This window comes from Ursus maritimus (assembly GCF_017311325.1).
Source record: "Ursus maritimus isolate PB19 chromosome X unlocalized genomic scaffold, ASM1731132v1 scaffold_X1, whole genome shotgun sequence".
NCBI lineage: Eukaryota > Metazoa > Chordata > Mammalia > Carnivora > Ursidae > Ursus > Ursus maritimus.
The window spans coordinates 85,454,595-85,462,336 of record NW_024423319.1 but is presented as its reverse complement, the minus strand read 5'-3'; the positions used below and the strand labels follow the sequence as shown (position 1 = coordinate 85,462,336).

General features: G+C 41.5%; 1 pseudogene; it reads left to right on the top strand.

Moving 5' to 3' along the window:
• The first annotated feature begins 740 nt into the window (after positions 1-740).
• On the top strand, positions 741-1,632 carry LOC103665992 (annotated as a pseudogene).
• Positions 1,633-7,742: the final 6,110 nt, after the last annotated feature.

Genomic DNA, 7,742 nt, shown 5'->3' with positions numbered 1-7,742 from the left:
AAAACTTTGGGGATGGAGAGGAGTAAATGTGGGGGAGTCCCAGAGCTTGGTGGTATAAAGGATCAGCATAGGACACTAGTGGCAGACTTGAAAGATCAAGTCATTTTAAATATAATGGAAGTCTGAATTCCAACTAAGAAATTTTGAAGTTCAGGGCTCCAGGTTGTATATTGGAAATCACAGATGAGTATGATTTCGTGGTTAATTGATTTTTGACAAGAATGCCAAGACAATTCAATGAGAGACAGAATAGTCTTTTCAACAAATAGTGCTGAGACAATGAGGCACACACATGCAAAAAAAAAAAATCGCAATTAGACCCCTATACAAAAATTAATTCAAAAGGGATCATAGGCCTAAATGTAAGAGCAAAAACTATAGAACTCTTGGAAGAAAACAAAGGAGTAAAACCGCATGGCCTCGAGTAAGGCCAAGTCTTCTTAGATATCACACCAAAAGCATAAGCAATTAAAGGAAAAGTAATTAGGCTTCATCAAAATTAAAAACTTTTGTACTTCAACAGATGCTATTAAGAAAATGAAAAGACAACTCACATAAGGGGAAAAAATATTGGCAAATAATATATCTGATAGGGACTTGTGCCCAGAGTAAATAAAGAACACTTACAATTTAACCAAAAAACCCAATTAAATGAATTAAAACAGAAGCAAAGGATTGAACAGACATTTCTCCGAGGAAGAAACACAAATGGCCAACAAGCACATGCTTACCATCATTAGTCATCAGGGAAATGTAAATCAAAACCACAGTGAGATTGCTGCATGGCCACCGGCCTTGCTGCTGCCTTAGCATTCTTGAATCAGGAGAGCCGAGCCCAAGCCTGGGGATGCTGGGGGGCAGTCTGCAAGTCCCAGCTCTGGTCACTGGGGACAGTTTTTCCTTTGGCTGTGAGCTCTCTAGCCACACCTACTCTTTCACCTTCAAGGGAGAGGAAAAGGATGATGCGGAGCTCTGGCTGGCTTTGACCAGGCTCTGCCTCACCAAGGGGGCCAAAGAGGAGTGTCATGATGTGCTGGAAGTCATGGCCAGGAACCATGACCACCAGCAGACTGCAGTCCCTGTGGCCAACCTCAAGTTGTCCTGCCAACTCATGCTCAGTTTGGATGACTTCCAGCTCCAACCACCTGTAACCTTCTGTCTGAAGTCAGGTTCTGGCCCTGTGCAAATCAGAGGGGAGCGCCAGATTGTTACCATAAGCAGTGACGTTTCCGAAGAAGAAGAGAGTGAAGAAGAAGGGAGTGAGGAGGAGGAAGTTGAGCCGTGTCCCATCCTGCCTGCCAAGAAGCAGGGAGGCAGGCCCTAGCTTCCTTGGAGTAGGAGGAACTCTGAACTTCTATCCTGACCCTCTTCTCACCACTTGCCTATGAGGTCGGAGGTCAGCATCTGAAGTTCAGGACTACACATTTTTTTTAATACTTTTTACATTTTTGAATAAAGGTTGAAATAAAGTGATGTGACAGTTTTATGGAAAAAAAAAAAAAAACCAAAACCACCACGGTGAGATACTACTTCAAATTCACTAGGATTGCTGTAACAAAAAAGATGGAGGGGCGCCTGGTTGGCTCAGTTGGTTAAAAGGCTGTCTCCGGCTCAGGTCAGGATCTCAGGGTCCTGGGATCGAGCCCCATATCGGGCTCCCTGCTCAGCAGGGAGTCTGCTTTTCCCTCTACCTGCTGCTCCCCCTGCTTGTGCTCTCTCCCTCACACTCTCTCTCAAATAAATGAATAAAATCTTAAAAAAAAAAAAAGACGGATAAGAATAAGTGTTGACGAGGATGTAGGGAAATTGGCACTTTTGTGCACTAATAGAGAGAATGTAAAATGGTGCAGGCCCTTGGGGAAACAGTTTAGTCGTTCTTGAAATAATTAAATAATTAAATATGCAGTCACCGTATGACCCGGCCATTCTACTCTGAAGTATATCCTCAAGAGAAGAGAAAGCATATGTCCTCACAAACGCTTGTACGTGAATGTTCCCAGCAGCGTTATTCATAAAGTCCAAAATGGAAAAAAAAAAAAACCCGGACTACCCATAAACTGAAGAATGGGTAAACAAAATGTGGCATAACCAAACCATGTAACATTATTTAGCCACAGAAAGGAATAAAGTACTGAAACCTGCTACAACATGAATGAATCTTGAAAACGCTAGGCTACGTGAAAGAAGCCAGATGCAAAATGCCACACATATTGGATGATTCCATACAATCATCAAAACCACTGAATTTTATACTTTAAAATATTGAACTTTATGGTATATGAATTGTACCTCAATAAAGCTATTCTTTTTGAAAATGTGAGTAAGATAACTTCCCAACTCTCAAGAAAGTCACACTTCAGCATGGGTAAAATTGTCAGGGCTGATTGTTTAGAGTTAGGCCAACTGTCTGTCTGAGGGGGACCCATGCGCAGTACACACTCAGAAATTCTTGTGGAACTAACTTGGTTTCTACCAAACTCCCTTAGCTTGTCTGTGGGATGCTCAGTTAGTCTCATGCTGGATCACTCTGATTCTCGATACTAGTCCTGTCTACCTGGATGACTTACCACCTCAGAGATCTTTCTGTTTTCATCAGCTGTCCTGATGGATAGGAGTCTTGCTTGTTCTACTTCAACCAAGGTCCATTTCTGACCATGCCGAGTAGATCTCCTTTCAGCTACCTGTCAAGTGACATCATATGGCTGGCGAGGCCATAGGGTCTAATGCAAGAATGTAGCAGTTAAGGGCCCAAGTCTCTACAATCCCCAGTTTGGATAAATAGCAAAGCTCGGTCTCTCCTCTTTCTCTCCCAGCCTCCTCTTTTCAACTTCACACTGTGGAAAGAATGATCTTTAAAAAATGTGAATCAGATCATGTCTTGCTTAATTGCTAACACAGATTGAATGCTTCATGTCAAGTACATTTCTCAGCCCTTTATGTCTGTTGATGCATTACATCTTCACAACAATAAGTCTTCTTCTTCTTCTCATTTTATAGATGAGCAAGACCAGGCATGGAAAGGTTACGTGCTTATCCAAGACAACACTTTCCCTAGGTGTTTGGTGTGAGAAATGAACCGAAGACCAGGATTTGCCAAGGCTCCAGGGTCCTTGATCTCAGCATTACACCATCCCCCTCTCAAAAGCTGCTCATCCCACGGAGAGTGGAATTCTTACCATGGTTTTCAAGGCCTAGATGATCTGGTACCTGCTCTCCTCGTCTTCTACCACTGCCCAGTACCTGAGCTCACCATGCTGAGGCACACGAGTCTGCTGGTAATTGCTAGTGTATGTCCAGCTCTGCCCGCTCCCAGCACCTTTGCACCAGTTGGCTCTGTGATGTGTCTTCTCCCCTCCCCCTCCTTCACGTGTCTGGCTGTTTAAATGTTACCATGTCAGAGATCTTCCCTGATCTCCCTCTCTTAGCAAATACTCCCTCCCCAGCTCTCTATCCCCAGGCCATTCTTGTATGGCAGCAGGCTTCTCACTTTGCTCCGATCGCTTTTCTCAATGTGTTTCCCCAGTTATGAACTGCCTCCCCTGCCGGACTGAGGGATCTTGAAGGTGGGAGCTCTGTCTGATTGGTTCACCTGGCAGCCAGCGCTCTACCTGACATGATGTCAGCACTTAACCAAAACTAGCCGAATGAACGATGAAGAGGGCTTAACCTATACCTTTGTTATAAGACGTATCAACTTATACTGCTATTATTCTGAGCTTCTTAAAGTAGAGCTCTAGTTTGTTAATCTGTATGCCCTTTGTGTCTAGAATATTCACACTAGAATGCTTTAATATATATTGAATAAGGAGAAGGAATAAAGGCGTGAGCCATTAAGGACCACGATTTGCCAAGAAAGGCTTTACAGAAGAGGTATACTAAAATGACTTACTTCAGTTGCCAAAAACATTTTTTCAAACATAAAAGATACTCATTTTTAAGGCTCCTTATGAAGCAAACAGTTCTTGCTAAATAACATATCAATCATTCAAATGTAACTGGGAAAATACCATATGGATACTTTTATTGCGAAAAAAAAAAGCCACGGGTTTAAGTTATATAGGAACCTACAGAAAAAGAGAATTTTGCCAAACATTTAAATAGTGACAAGGTGTTAATGTTGGTCTCCAAATCCCCAGAGCGGCAGACCATATCTATGCATACCTTCTGAACTGGATCAAGGGCCAGCTGATTGAATCTTCAACAATGGTAGTTAGTGGGGATCAATTCCTTTTTAATTCAAATGAGTGATGAATGAGACAGATAGGGATTAAATCAGTTGTTGTATACGCTGTTTATTTTACTCATACATAACCTATAATTCATCATCCTTATAATACAGTGCTTCAGACAAGTTTGTGAAGTCAGAGTGTGGGATTAGAAACACAGCTCTATTATTTACCTGCTGTGTGACTTCTGGCGAATTATTCTCTAAGCTTTGGTTTCCTGGCTTATAAAATTGGGATAATGATAGTACCTGAATGTGAAATGCTTCCCACAGTGCCTGTCATACAGAAATTCTTCACTAAGGGTTAGATACTAATAGTAGTGTTTTGGGTCATGTGGAGGAGGAAGCACCGGTTTGGCTCTCAAGAGATCTGAGTTCTAGTCCCCCTTCTTTCACTAACTAGCTGTAAGACTTTGGGCAAACCCCTTGGCCATTTTCTGTCCCAGCTTCCTCTTTGATAAATGAGGGCATTTGCATGACTATTTGTTTCAGACATCTATGGCTGCATAATAAACCATCAGAACTTAGTGTCTGAAAACAACAAGTCATTATTCTCATAGCTCTGTGGGTTGGATGGTAGCAACTGGAAGGTTCTTTTGCTCAACATAATATAGCTGAGGTCACTCAAGGAGCTGCTCATTCAGCTGGGAGTTTGGCTGGGGCACTAATATGTAGAGTGGCCTCTCACCATCTATGGTCTCTCTCTTCGTGTCCTCTCTTCATTCCATAGTCTAGCCCAAGTAGCTTTACAACAATGCTTCCAAGAGGGAATATTCCAAAAGGACAAGTTCCAACGTGTTTATCGAGGGTTTATCGAGCCTCTATGTCATCTTGCTTGCTGATATTCCATTGGCCAAAGCCAGTCAGATGGCCAAACCTGAGTCAGTTTGGAAGAAGACTACCCAAGGGCATGAATACTGTGAGGTGTGTTTCACTGGAGGCCGTCAATGCTTTTGACCCCACCGTGATTCCAGATTTTCTTCAGAATCAGCCTACACCAATTTAATTATCTAGTTCTTAGTACCTAGATTTCTTTCCAGGATCCTTCCCATTTTGTCATTTTGCTTCGTAAGACACTATTGTTTCATTAATAAGGCACGCTTATGGAAGCCATCATAGGTCAAATTCCCTTGTCATTAAAATATATATATAATAAGCTGTAGACAAGTTTTCCACTTTTACTTGTGTTGGAGTTTTCCTTGTCAACTTGGCCCCTAATCTTCCTGGATCCAATATATTTCAAGATGCTAAATTTTCAATCACTTGAAATTTTAAGTACGATTCCCCACCCCACAAAAATTTCACTGCCTTTCCCTAGGCTTCCCTTAGTCCACTCACTTTCCTTACCTCCTCTCTCCTTTTGTGTCTCCCCAGAGGCATTTACGTAAGGTTTGCAGGCTCTAGCTGCTCAGTGTTTACACAGGTCTAATCTGTACCTTTAGTGGAGCTTTCCCTCTGCATCCTCCTGGGAACAAGACAAGGGCAGCTCTCGTCACATAAGGTTCAAGCGCTGCTCTTGTGTCATGTGTCTCAGCAAATGCTGATCATCTGCTTCTTGATGCTGAACTGAGAAGTTCCTAATTTTCTACCCATCTGGAGCCATGTAGAGGATGTGTAAGTTCAGGAAAACCCCCATCTCCCCAGTCGACAGCCCCATGGGCATTGGCGCAATTGCACCCACTCTGTCCCTTGTCATCTACATGCATTTTGAAAGGCAAAGCAACAAACCACTGTTCATTAGAACAAGCTGTTTGACGCTATCTTCGGGGACATACCCTGTTGCTGATATAAAAACTTCATACGGGGGTTGGGTTTTTCATCTCAAAATGCCCCTTTCTGGTCTCTGGCTGAGTCATTCCGGGTTGAGGTGGAAACCTAGCAACTCTCTGGTTAATGGGATCGATTGAGGCAGGGGGAGGTCTGGCTGAGGATTGGAGTTTAGCATTTAGCAACAGTAAAGAGCTTGGAGTCTAGGCTTTGCACAAGGCTAAAAAGAAATCTTGTTAAAAGGCATTTCAGAGAGATAAACAATCACTTCCCTGGGATTCCTCTCTTTAGAAATCAACAAAACAAAAATCACGCAGATCTTATTGGATAATTGCTATTAACTATGCTGTAATGCTTCCCCAATGTTATCTAATATGTCATTGATAAGACATAGAATAGAGCTAGGGCGGTTCCTTCCAAAAAGCATCAGGCCAGGAAGTTCCTAATATGTCAAATAGTTTCAAGAAGGCACACCAACCAAGCACACTGATAGAACTTTTTAAACTATGTATTTTATAAAGTAATATGAATCCATTAATGAAACATCAGCACTGAGTACAAATCACCTGCCATGTGTGATCCTTTCCGAGGACAAATTAAAAATACAAGCTTGTCATGACTTTGCTCACTTTTAATTTAGTGTAAATATATCTGAGGTTAATGTGTGTTTTGAAAAGAACTCAACTCCCAGTAAAAATCAAATGTTCCAAAAATTCTCCAGTTTATGTAAATGATCCAAGAATATTATGCTTCTTATATGTATGTGTATTTTAAGAAAATCATTTTAAGAAAATGAATTTTAACAGGAGGAACAGTAGAAAGAATAATAAGTTAAATACATTAAAATATAAAATATATTGCTCATTGTGTCTGTTTCTAGCAATACTACATAATGGAAAAATTCTTATCTTGAAAAGACTAAGATTCTGTGTAGGCATAGAAAATATCTGAGCAGATCTACAAGAGAATATTAACAGTTTTTGACTCTGGGTAGAGAAACCAGGGGTGCAGGGAGATTCAGTTCACATTTTTTTGCATTCATTATATGGTAAACTTTATAACATTTTCATGCATTACTTTATCATAGAAAATTAGTTGAAAAGGACAAACTTAAGTTTTTTTTATTTTATTTTATTTTATTAATCTTATCCCCAGGTCACAAGAAGAAGTTAAAAAGAATAGAATTCACAGAATTCACAGCATTTTAGAGTTGGAGACTCTTGAGATCATCTGTTCCATTATATCAACTATTTCTAAACTAGTGCTAGGTTTACCCAGTTTGCCTAACACTACATTCCAGTAGAGCTGAAGAATGTGGGCAACCACTGGAATTCACCTTAATGGAATCTGACCTAGAGTTGAAGGTGTGTGGTGTAGGTTTCTGCTTCACCCGTTAGTGTCCTGAAGCGTCAAGCTCATTCTTTCAGGAAATGGTTAAGATGGGCAGAAGAGGTGTTTGCCTACCAGGGTGAGCCTTAAGACACCAGAAGGATTCCCTCCCAACTATCCCCTAATTTCCAAATACATTCCATTACAGATTTAGACTTTTTTTGGAGAGAGAGAGAGATCCCGAGCAGGGGAGAGGGGTAGGAGGGAGAGGGAAAGAGAAAATCAAGCAGGCTCCACACTCAGCACAGAGCCCAACATGGGGCTTGATCTCACAACCCTGAGATCACAACCTGAGCCAAAACCAAGAGTCAGACGCTCAACCTACTGAGTCACCCAGGCACCCCCAGATTTAGACTTTTGA